This window comes from Taudactylus pleione, unplaced genomic scaffold (assembly GCF_031769625.1).
Source record: "Taudactylus pleione unplaced genomic scaffold, aTauple2 ptg000179l, whole genome shotgun sequence".
Lineage (NCBI taxonomy): Eukaryota > Metazoa > Chordata > Amphibia > Anura > Myobatrachidae > Taudactylus > Taudactylus pleione.
The window spans coordinates 23,327,761-23,341,140 of record NW_028284581.1 but is presented as its reverse complement, the minus strand read 5'-3'; positions in this window follow the sequence as shown (position 1 = coordinate 23,341,140).

The following is a 13,380-nucleotide window of genomic DNA, read 5'->3' as shown; positions in this document are numbered from 1 at the left end:
GAAGAAAAACCCCTTCACAACAGTTGGCCAAATCAAGAACACTCTCCAGGAGGTAGGTGTATATGTGTCAAAGTCAACAATCAAGAGAAGACTTCACAAGAGTGAATATAGAGGGTTCACCACAAGATGTAAACCATTGGTGAGCCACAAAAACAGGAAGACCAGATTAGAGTTTGCCAAACAACATCTAAAAAAGCCATTACAGTTCTGGAACAACATCCTATGGACAGATGAGACAAAGATCAACTTGTACCAGAGTGATGGAAAGAGAAGAGTATGGAGAAGGAAAGGAACTGCTCATGATCCAAAACATACCACCTCATCAGTGAAGCATGGTGTGGTAGTGTCATGGCGTGGGCATGTATGGCTGCCAATGGAACTGGTTCCCTTGTATTTATTGATGATATGACTGCTGACAAAAGCAGCAGAATGAATTCTGAAGTATTTCGGGCAATATTATATGCTCACATTCAGTCAAATGCTTCAGAACTCATTGGACAGCGCTTCACAGTGCAGATGGACAATGACCCAAAGCATACTGTAAAAGCAACCAAAGAGTTTTTTAAGGCTAAAAAGTGGAATGTCATGCAATGGCCAAGTCAATCCCCTGACCTGAATCCGATTGAGCATGCATTTCACTTGATGAAGACAAAACTGAAGGGAAAATGCCCCAAGAACAAGCAGGGACTGAAGACATTTGCAGTAGAGGCCTGACAGAGCATCACCAGGGGTGAAACCCAGCGTCTGGTGATGTCTATGCGTTCCAGACTTCAGGCTGTAATTGCCTGCACAGGATTTGCAACAAAGTATTAAAAAGTGAAAGTTAGATTTAGGATTGTTTAGTTTGCCCCATTACTTTTGGCCCCTTAAAAAGTGGGAGGCACATATAGAAACCGTTGTAATTCCTACACCGTTCACCTGATTTGGATGTAATTACCTTCAAATTAAATCTGAAAGTCTGTAGTTAAACCACATCTTGCTTGTTTCATTTCAAAGCCATTGTGGTGGTGAATAGAGGCCAAAATATGAAAATTCTGTCAATGTCCCAATATTTATGCACCTGACTGTATCAATAAAAAATCATAAAACATCTAGAATATTATACTCATTCAAAGGTCCCAAAGTTTTTGTTCTTCTATAGTCTTGAAGCGAAAACAGTTGAGGAATGCTCACATAAAAGAAAAACATATACAGCAATGGTTTCTTCAGTGATATTATTATTATTATCCTTTATTTATATGGCGTCATAAGGGTTCCGCAGCACCTCACAAAGTACATAAACAACTGAGCAAACAAGAAAATAGCAACTTACAGTACAAAACAATGTAGGACAAGGACATAGTTTATAAACATTGCTGCAATAGCGATCATAACACTCAAAAGCAGCAGGGCATCAGCAACCAAGTGTTTGGTGGGTTTCGAGTAGATGATCATATGAGTAAGGGAAGGAGAAGCACATGAGGAAAGAGGGCCCTGCTTGTGAGAGCTTACATTCTAAAGGGAGGGGCAGACAGACAGGGGTGACACAGATGGGGTAGACAGTGAGAAAGAAGCATGGAGCAGTACTGGCTCTTGAGCGCTCGGTTAAAGATTTGTAGAGAGGTGGAGAGTCTGATAGGGACAGGGAGAGATTTCCAGAGGTAGGGAGCAGCACTGGCAAAATCTTGGAGGCTGGAGTGGGAAGAAGTAATCAATTGGCAAGAGAGGCGGCATGCATTTGTTGAACGAAGTGGGTGGGCAGGAGTGTGAAGTGTGATGAGATCAGAAATGTAAATGGGAGAGGATTGGGTGAGCACTTTGTAAGTGTGTGTAAAAACCTTGACTTGGGTTCTGAAGGGAAAGGGGACCTAGTGTATGACTTGCAGAAGAGCGGAGGCAGATGTAGAACGTTTGGAGATGAAGATGAGCTGAACAGTGGCATCGAGGACAGATCGGAGTGGAGAGAGCTGGGAGTCAGTGAGGCCAGATAAGAGGAGGTTGCAATAGTCCAATCTGGAGATGAACAGTGAGTGGAATAGGGTTTTATTTGCCCCATGGTGAGAAAGGGCTTGATCTTGGAAACATTTTTTAGGTGGAAGCAGAAGGACTGTGAGACATACTGAATGTCTGGTTTGAAGTAGAAGGATAACTCCAAGACAGCACACTTGGAGATAGTTGTGCCATTAATAGATAATGACATTGTGGAAGTGAGGTTATGAGGGAGGGTGGGAAGATGATCAGCTCAGTCTTAGACATGTTAAGTTTAAGAAAGTGGTGGGACATCCAGGAAGAGATATCAGAGAGGCAGTTGGAGATATAAGTGAGGAGAGAGCGGGAAAGGTCAGGGGAGGTAAGGTACATCTGATTATCATCAGTATAGAGATGATATTGTAGGCCAAAGGGGCTGATGTGTTCACCTAAAGAAGATTTGTAGAGGGAGAATAGGAGAGGTCCAAGAACAGATCCTTGGAGAATAACAACCATTATTGGAAATGGGGGAGAAGAGGAGAAATGAAGTGGGCAGAGAAGGTACGGTCAAAGAGGTAGGAGGACATCTAGGAGAGGGCAGTATCATGTAGACCAAGGGAGTGAAGCACCTGCATGAGGAGAGTGTGGTCTACAGTGTCAAAAGCAGCAGAGAGGTCAAAGAGAATGAGCAGAGAGCAGTGGCCCTTGGATTTGGCAGCAAAAGGTGGTAAGGCGGTTGTAGACAACACAATTAAGGAGTTTGGAGACAAAAGAGAGGAGAGAGATGCATCGGTAGTTAGAGTGTTAGGATCAAGGATAGGTTTTTTAAGAATGGAGGAGACAAGGGCATATTTGAATGCAGAAGGGACTGTGCTAGATGAATGAGAGAGATTGAGGAGGTGGGCAAGATGGGAACAGGCAAGAGGAGAAAGGTAGCGAAGGAGGCGTGAAGGGATAGGGTCAAGCAGTGCTGGCTCCAGGGGTTAGAGCACCCTGTGCCAGCTCTTAAGAAGGCGCCCTTACATGGGCGTGGTCTAATTACCATAGGCCATGCCCCCTATGTGATGTTATTTGGAGGTGTGCCCGCATGGCACGCCTCCAAATAATGTCAGGCTGGGGAGAGCCTCACTAGCTGGGCTTCCCCCAGCCCTCTCCCATCACTGAATGGATGCTGGGCGCATGTGTGCAGCATCCATTCAGACTTCGGGGTCCGGCATCGCTGCACAGCTGCGGTGGTGGGGGTCCCCAACCTCCTGATGTGACCACACATTGGCCACTCTGGCCCACGGGTGGAACAGCTGGACAGTACTATGCCGCTGAAATCAGGATGTTGGGGAGGTGTGCGCCCTCTATGGGTGGTGCCCCTGTGCCACCACACTGGTCAAACACCCCTAGAGCCGGCCCTGGGTTCAAGGGGGGTTAGGTGGAATGGGGGTGCGGGATCGGATGAGGGCCATGACTTCCTCTCCAGATACAGGGGAGAAGTATGTTAGAGTCGGTAAGATGGATGGGGAGGGGTGGTCAGGGTAAGGAGGAAGAGGAGTGCTGAGGGTACATCATATAAATACAACATAACAGGTGTAATGCACTTCACACCCTATAACAGTAAATACACTAGTAATCACCAATCCCCACCCATCCAATGGGCATACAGGTAGTTAGAAATATCTATCACTCCCATTAGAACCATGTACAGCCATGTAAATATGTAAATAAATAGTGAAGTACATCTGGTAAAAGTAAAATAATGTTGTACGAGTCCTGATTGTACTCTCACAAAATGAATTTCATGCATATCTGGGGTATCTTTAATCTTCACATTACATGAGCTCCAATAGAAAGTTCAGGGTGCACCTAATAATAATAATAATAATAATAATAATAATAATAATAATAATAAACACATATAGGGGGAAATGTTCCACTCACAATAAAATTGAAGAAAATGGTATGTATAACAAAATTCCATAAATGAATGGGGTAGCTTTCCCACCAGAAGAAAGTTTTGAGAGGCTCATTAGCAAAAAGTCACAGGAAAAGGTTTTATGTTGCTGCTCCAGACGTAAACAAAAGTCCAGCAAACAGAGCAAACTCTCCCCTCTCCTTAACAAGACATTTTGAAGATGCAGCTTCTTTCTCAAGGCATACAGCTACATCTTCCAAATGCATCGCCCAATCCATTCTGCTGATGACCTTCGTCTCTCCTCTCCTCCTTTCATCACCTCATACTCCTGCCTGCATAACTTCACTTGTGTAGCTTCCCACCTTTGGATCTCCCTGTACAACCTGACTGACCTCTCACCCAACCTCTAATCTTACAATAGCTCCTTTAAAATACCCACTTTATGGCGACTTACTCTGTACCACCCTAAGTCAAGTTCCTCCTTATGCTCCATTTGTCTGATACACTCATTTCCCAACACCCCCATCATCTCCATTTGTTTCTCACCTTTACAGCATGTTAGCTTCCACAACATGGGCCCTCTCTTCCTCAGGTCTACGGTCATCAGCACTAGCTAAATGCTTGCCGATTGGCTGAGCGCAGATTCGCCTCCGAATTTTTCTTCATTGCTAGACCTATATCATTTGATTTTGTAGGTTTATTTATTTTAGAATTAACATTTTGCTACTTTTATTAGTACAGGAGCACGAAGATTATACCTTCATACCCTGTATATTTTAGGGCGTTTATTTATTTAAATCAACTCAAATAGTGACTGCATATTTTGCTATCAAAACCAATATTAAACTTTTCTTGTAGTTATGAAGTGAAGTATAACTGATTTAAACCTGATGCACTTTTTAGAGTGTAAATTTTAATCCAGCTCAGCATGAATCCCATATTGTGAAACAACTATAAATTGGCACAGTATTGGTAATGATGGCCAATATAATCTTAATTATTTCAAAAATATATTTTTTTCATAGCCCACAGATCTGTTTTATCACTCACAATTGTATGATACATGTTCGTTTTATGTAATATAATTTTATGTAATATATTCTTGGATATTTTTGGGGGGTTTTGACATTTCACATGCAATGATATATCTTTGTTCCGAAAATATCCAACATGCCTTTCTTTTCCTTGCATGGCATTGATTTGTCACTAATGCACTCTTGTCAATGGTTAAACAAATTCCTTTGCACCTGAAATGTGTTCAGAATATATTTCTGAAATAAGGGATTGACCTCTGACCTGTGCTTTTCTAACCTTTACCCTGCGACTTGTGGTTGAGATAACAAGCAAGGCCCAAGGCACATCTTCTCCGCAAGAACTCCCAGGTTTTATTTTTTGTCCCTGTGCTTTTACACTGTGTTTTATTCCTATTAAAATAAAATAATATTGCAAATACTGTTCAGATACATTGGCTATAAAATAATCAGATTTAATCATTAGTACTGCCTTGCGTTTGCATTATATCATAGCTGTCTACAAAGCTGTTGTTGGAGTATGGATATAAAAGCTTGCTGTGTGCACCTCTTGTCTTCCTGTCTGTTTTTTCTGCTTTTGTGTTCCTGATATTAGTGAGAATTCTAGGATCTAGTTCCAATCTCCAGATATCCAAGTAGTTAGTTATACCGATTCCAAATCAAGGTTCCCAAATTTCTCCAAATGAGACCTATAGGAAGTGTTCAAGCCTTAGCGAACTGCTCATGCTTTGTGATCTGCATACACATCGTAAAGTAATTATGAGTGATTCTAATTGCAGGTATCTCAATCACTTCTCACTTGCAGATTAGATGGGTGCTTCCTGGTGGCAATGGGATGATTGCACTTAGAATAAATTGCTTTGGGCATGCTGTAGACATGTACGCAGAGTTGAGTCCTATTCTGAGCTGAGCATATACAGATATCCATCAGATTCAGTTGGATCTTCTGCACCAAGGCTAGGGCGGGTGCAATGCTGATACTAGTGATGACGGCGGCTCTCACAAGCGGAGGGCCGGGGTCGGTGCGGTTATGTAGATGCAGCCGACTTTGAATACTGTCTGATGATCACAGGGGCCTTCTGATCAGAGGAAACATCCTGAATTGCGTATTAACAGTATGAATCATTTCAATGAAATCTTAGTCAGTTAAATGCACATTACAAAAATGCTCAAAGACTGTGCTTGGGTACTAACAAAACTATAATAAAAGCATGAAATGTTATATAACATTAATATGTTAGATTCCTGTAAATCATTTACACCTACTAATGATCTTGCAGGAAAACAGTCACATGGATGATAAGTAACTAAAATATACATGCATCAAAGGTCATTTGCCTCCATTCCCCACTTCTGTGTAGTGTCACCCCTTATCTACTGTGTACCTACCCTGTCACCAGGAAGACCCTACAGGTCTTAAATGGTCTCCACTCTGCTAAGTTTCAGTAGGACGACTGAAGACTATTAGTGCACAAATAAGGGTAAAAACTAAAATCCTATAAGTGGCCATGGGATGTAAGGTACACGGAATAGGAGATAGAAAATAATATTGAATAATTTAGCAGTAAGGATTCATAGACAGTTATAGCATTCTCATTAATTGATGCAGGGACGGTAAAACCTGTTGTTGTAATGTGGTCGTCAAGCAGTTAAATATTAAGGAATTAATTTTAACATTTGCGTTTAAAGAAAGCTGACATTGCTTGTAAACTCACATGCACAATGCATGTCATTTGTTGTCATGGAAGCACAGAAATGTCACAAACTGAAGGATTGGGGCTTGTCTAGAAATCACATAGTTCAGGAAGCCACCATCACTCTCCAGTTTCAGAGGAAAAAATAGATTTTTTTTAACAAGGATCAAAGTTTGACTAATGTTCTTTGTTCCATCATTCGAATTAGCAAACTATGAACAATGGTTTATTCTGCCAGGAGATGTCTGTTGGCAGTTCTTCAGTCTGTTATATTAGCTTCAGAGTAAATAATAGAAACCTAAAAGCACTGGTCTTAAGAGCTGATTGAGTGACAGATTAAATGTTGTATAACTGTAAAACTAGAGTTGTGTTTTTAGAAATAAAACTAGCTGTATTTTATTCATTGTAAAATGATAAAATCAAAACTTCAATATGGTGTTTCCAAATGGGCAAGCTGGTGGCACAGTAGTTTGCATTGCTGCCGCACTGAGCTGGGGTCATAAGTTCAATTCCCAACTAGAGCCATATATATGTGGAGTTTGTATGTTCCCCATGTGTTTTCGTAGGTTTCCTCTGTGTGCTCTGGTTTCATCCCACATGCCAAAAACAAAAATATACTGGTATTTAAGATTCATTGGATTCTAACAAAATGAACCTTAGTTTATGTGTTAGGCAATTCAGGCTACTAGCTGTAATGAGGCAGTGCCAGATGTGAATTGCAAATATTCTCGGTACAACACTGCACAAAGTGGTGGTACTATATAAATGATAATAATAATTTAGACTGGTTGCAGAGCTGCATCAAGACCAAGGTCAGACTTGTCCAACAGTATATACTGGTGGATCTACAAGAGGACCACTTTAAAACAGTCAGCAGTGTGTGAATGTCCATCTTCTTTATCTATAGTATATATCGCCCACTTTGTTGTTGCAGTCACCTTGGGTGTACCGTGGAGATGAAAGTAATAAGGGGCTGGCCATGTGCCTTATTGCTCAACAGCAGCAGGTCACTCTTACAAGTGATTTAGTAAATGTAATGGGGCAGGTAAATTGTGACTCTAGGCCCATCAGTTTCAATAGTACAAAAAATTAAATAACAAATAAATAAAAGTACATAAAAGCCTATAAAACAAAGCTCCACCATCCTGATTCTTGGGTTCCTATTCCCAGCCATATCTCCTCTTACTGGCATCCTAAGGATTTTTGCTCCTGGGTGCTGATTTGGCATGCATTAAAACTGGAAAGTAAGTATTATTACTTTTATTCCAGTTTCTGGAACTACATCATATGGCTTATGTAACAGCCGCTGCGGGAACTCCAGTGATTCTTTCTGTATTTTTAAAGCGGCAATCATTTTAAAGGTAAAATTTGCTTTGTTTTGCCTTTATTGGTGTTTTAAATATACTGGAAGACTTGCAGGAATTTCCGCAGCGGCTTCAAGGTGCTACCAATTGCAAAAGCACCCATATCTTGAATAATCTTCAGTACACATATTACATTACTGGCAGGAAAACAAGCCAATTTACAGTGTGGATTCAGGCCCTGATTCAGAGCCGGACGCTCTGACAAAACGCTCGCTCTGAATCAGGACCATCCCTCCTCCAGCTATAGCGAGCGGCCAAAATGATGGTCGTGATGGTCAAGACCATCGCGACCATCGGGCTTGCAATGAGACCCTTGCGCTAGGGTGTCGCTGCCGCAAGCCCTGGAGTGCTTTTGGCTCTATCGGAGCCAAAAGCACTCCCACTGACATCACTAGTGATGTCAGTGGGGCCGGCCCCAGACGGTAGGTGTTCCCATGGGAATGTCTCCGTCTGGGTAGCCACGCCCCCGGCACGCCCACCAATCAACATCGACAGCACGCCCCCTTTGGTGCTTGGCCGTAATTATACGGGTCTCGCGCATGCGCACGACGGAGCCGCCTCCGTCGTGCGCATGCGCACTTGGGCAACATCGACCCGCTTGCGAGTGCTCAGCGCTCGCGAGTGGGTCTGAATCAGGCCCTCAGTGTGGATTGGTTGATTCATACACTGAAGCAATGATGTCACCAACAGACCGGTAGCATATGTCATTAAATCTCTGTTCTAAATGTGGTAAGAGTTGCAGGTGTCTGTAGTGAAGTGGTAAGTAATACTTTGTACAATAGAATGTCAGGGTAAGCTAATAAAGTATGGCCTTTAAATTTCTAAGGCAGCATACACATTTCTAAGGTAGCACCAAATTCATGAAAGACATTATTTTCCCTCATGATAGCTGTCATATTGAACCCTAGATTGATAAGATTATTTTATTGGTTTAGATGTAACATCTGTGAAACCTGAGAGAGCAGCCAAATACACCTGCAAATGCAGCAATAATATTAAATACCTTTAATGGTTCAGGAAAACTATATTATACAATGTTTGCGATTATTTTATGAACACTTGAGGGCATGTGAGAAATGGATAGATAGGCTAAGACACACGGCAAACTACTTTAATTGTCATGTGTGATGCGGCAAATGTGCCAATGGTGCGGCTTGTGTGCTGATGGTGTGGCAACAGCCGGAGATAGGTTGTTAAAAGTAAATGCTGTGGTTTGGAGGGCTGATGGCAGCACGGAAGTGTAAGAAGGAGCTGGAGAACCAGGAACAGCGCGGAAGCTGTTTGTGCGAAAAAAGTGCAGAAGGTGGGCAAGAGCCGAAGGTAAGAGTAAGAAGTTGGTGCTGCGGCTTGGAGCACGGTACCGATGGCAGCACGGTGGTGTAGGTGCATCTAGGAAGCCATAGAGAAGCTGGAGAGCCGGAGGTAGCACGGAAGCCACTTCGGAAAAGCCAGAAATCTGCGCCACGAGGAGGAACAGAATGCTGACCATGCAGCCAAGCCGATGGAACCCACAGATACGCTATAGTCAGTGAGGTGGCAAAAGTCCAGTGTGTACAAATGGAAGGAAGGACCAATCACGTTGCACTGAGGATGACACGTGCATTGCTGCTCTCCTTGTTTTTTGGACTTGTACCCTCAGCATTCATCTATTATCAGCGCCAAGCCGTCTTTTGATCTATTCATTTGGGGACCCATGTGGCTACAGAGACTGACGGCATATGGGAGTGTTATCCCACTGAGATGCGGGCTCCCTTCAAGTGCAGGTATTACGTTCTACCAACACCACCTGAGGCTGCTGATGAGAGGTGATGGCAAGTACTAAAACTCTTAATATTACACCAGACCTACAGCTGGGGTGCTGGGAAATAGATGTCCTAATCTTGAAATCAAATTGAGAATGATTATATGAATGCTTTGAGGTGGACTGCCGTATACTTGTCATACCACTTGTGGCAAGTGAGGATTTTATTTTAGATACAAAGTAATAATTCCATTGGATACATGAGACAATTTTTTTCTAATGCATTATATGTATCGCATCTGATGCATCAGTGCACAATTGAGGAAATAAGCTGAATTAAATTGTGATTTTGGGCTCTACTTACTACAATCCGCATTGGTAATGTAGATTGAAGTGTGATATTATTCGCTTTGCGAATTCAGGCAATATCACAGGGATTTACTACAAATCCCTTGCAGTGACAGAGCTTGCGATACAGCTCTGTCCCTGCTAATCCCCTTCGGAGCCTTATCACGGTATTTTCACAAAAAAATACCGTGATTAAGTGCCCGCGCATGCGCCGACCGGTTGCCGCTGCTACCCCCCCTCTGGCACTAAGCCCCGCCCCCTGGCGCTAAGCCCCCGCGATTGCGGACCCCCCGTGACCCCCCCTACCCCCCGCGACCCCCCTCTCCCTTACTTACACTTACCTGCATGCTTCAGGCCTCCGGTGATGTTCTCCATTCCTCCGGTCAGGTGATCTCCCATACTGCACTGGGGCCCAATCACCTGATGACCGGGCAGCAGTGCAAGGCCCGATCACCGGTCCTTGGAGTCAGGTAAGTAATTTTTTTTTTTGTACTATTTTTTTTTCTTTTTTTTTACAGTAATCAGCTTGCGGTCTGTTTAGACCACATAGCTGATTACAGGGACCGACTCCCGGCTCTGCTCTCCCCGTTAGAGCAGGGCAGGAGGCCGGTAACCGGGGGAGACCCTGGATAACGCCACCTCCAGGTGGCGTTATTATCACAGGGCTTTCCTCTGTATTTTTTTCACATTTATTTTTAGTAACTATGGTCAGATCACATTTCCCATTACAGTTATGGGAAATGCAATCTGCTTTACTAAAAATAAGTGATACTTAGAGCTTGGAGTAGAATTTTACGAATTCTACTCCAATTGCACTGTAATAAGTAATTAAGTATAGGTGATACTAAAATAATGTGAAACGGGTGTGAAAACACCCTTTTTCACATTATTTTAGTAAAAACAATGTTGATAAATAGAGCCCTTTGTGTTTTACTCCAGAGACCCCTGACTGGGGATTTTTTTGTATTTGGGAAAATAATATATGGTTCCTATACATAGGGGTAAATTTACTAAGAATCAAGATAGGTCGAGATGACCATCTCAGGTGATTTATAAATTTTTTTCCTGCTTGCAAATTTACTAAAGGTAAAGTCGGGTGAGTTAGAGAGAGATTTCTCTCAACTCACTCGTAAAACTCAGGAGAGATAGCAATCTCGAATCAAATCACCATCGGGCCAAATCGGAAGTACTTTTCACCTAAAACATACGTCTCTCAAATTTACCAAGAATCTGGATGACAAGCTCGGGTGAGATAGGAGCAAACTCTCTGTCAAAATCACTTTTCAAACTCTCAACCCCCTGAGCTGCGAGATGGTCAGAAACAGATACAAATCATTGTGATTTGTTATATGTTTCTTTCTGTAAATTGTTAAAATAGGGTTAATTTGAAAAAAAAAAATGACGTGAGGTTCCCCCCTCAAAAACACTAACCACCCCCAGACTTGGCAACTAGTCCTGGTTCTTAACATTACAGGGAACAAAATATGAAGAGTTCTACTGTAATTTAAGAACCAGTACCAGGCACCAGGGACAGAGATGGTTTTAAATATACGGAGAAAACAATTGACGTGAGGCACCCCGTATATTTAAAACTAGCCCTGGGCCTGGACCATTTCTAACGGGGGACTGATGCCACAGCCAGGGGTGCCCTTTCACCGGGCCCCCCAGCTGCAGCACCAGCCCTGTCCATTAGTCAGCCCAAGGCAGGGATTTCTGGGGAGGTGGGGACCCCTCCCAATAAAGGGGTCACCATCTCCAGGGCATCCTTGGCCTAGGCTGATAGCCCAGGGCTATCCCCGCCACCTCTGGGTGGTGGGTGGCGGGTTGATAGTGTTAGGTGTAGTGTAAAAATTTGAATTTTCATCATTGTCTTTTCAGTGGAACTACAGGTCCCAGCAAGCCTCCCCCGCATGCTGGTACTTGGAGAACCACAAGTACCAGCATGCAGGGCATTAAGGGCCCACTGGTATCTGTAGTTCACCTGTAAAGAAATGGTTAATAAAACACACAACACACACTGAAAATAAAGCTTTATTACAGTACATCCATAAACACACTTACACAGACTCACCTGTTTCCAGGTGTTCCCGTCCCCTTGTCAACGTAAAGTAATCAAACGAAGTTAAAAAAGATCCAATACTCATCTTTATGTCCCCCGATGTTCTCCGCAGAAATCCAATACGGACTCCGGATACAGTGTAACAACATGTTTCTACATGCTCTTACAGTGCGCTAATGCCAGCTCATGGGAAAGAGTTGACATTAGTCCTGGGCCGCTAGCCAATCAGCGGCGGCTAACATTAGCGACCGCTCATTGGCTGGGACCTAGCTCTGTCTCTGCTGCCTGGTGCTGGTTCTTAAATGACAGTGGAATCCTACACATTTTGGGCCTGATTCAGACCCACTCGCAAGCGCTATGCGCTAGGAAGTGGGTCAATGGTGTGGCATTGCGCACGTACAGCATGCGCAATCGCGTGCGCAAGCCCCGGAGCAAGAGAGAAATTCTCTTGCTCCGGGGCTCACTACAAACAGGGCGGCTGTCGATGTTAATTGACAGCTCGCCTCGTTTTGTAGGCGGGGAGGGGGGGTGGCTGGACAAATGGAGGCGTTCCTGAAGGAACGCCTGCCATTTGTGGGCGGCCCTACTGACATCACGAGTGATGTCAGTAGTGAGCTTCCGGCTCTATTAGAGCCGGAAGCTCACTGGGGCTTGCAGTAGATGAGACCCTACCAGAAGGGTCTCGTCGCAAGCCTGATGGTCGCGATGGTCGCGACCATCACCTGGCCGCTTGCTAAAGCTGTGGGTGGTCACCCACAGCTTAGCGAGTGGCCAGGAGGCCGGGTTTTTTAAAACAAAGTGGCCGCCCTGATTCAGAGCAAGCGCTCACTTTTTGCGAGCGGCTCTGAATCAGGCCCTTTGTTCCCTGTACTGTTAAGAACCAGGACTAGCTGGCATGTCCGGGGCTGGTTAGTGTTTTGGGGGGGACCTCACGTAATTTAAAAAAAAAAAAATTATCTATTTTTTTTACAAGTCTTAACACACAAGCAGCAAGCACATATTTCACTGATATGTGCTGGATGCTACCTCGGGAGAGATTTGCAGAGAGAAAACACTGCAATCTCGGGTGAGTAATCTCCTGCAAAACCAGTTACTCAGGAGAGATATCTCATTCTGCTTCACCATCAGCAAACTCGTTTAGCCTCAAATCGCCTGTAGGTAATTTTGGAATAAAAAAAGGGATTAAATCACCCGAGTTTTGGCGAGTACCAGCGAGATAAATCACTTTGAATATCGTGACCATCTCGAATCTTAGTTAATTCACCCCATAGAGTCTGATCAACTCTCTGTATT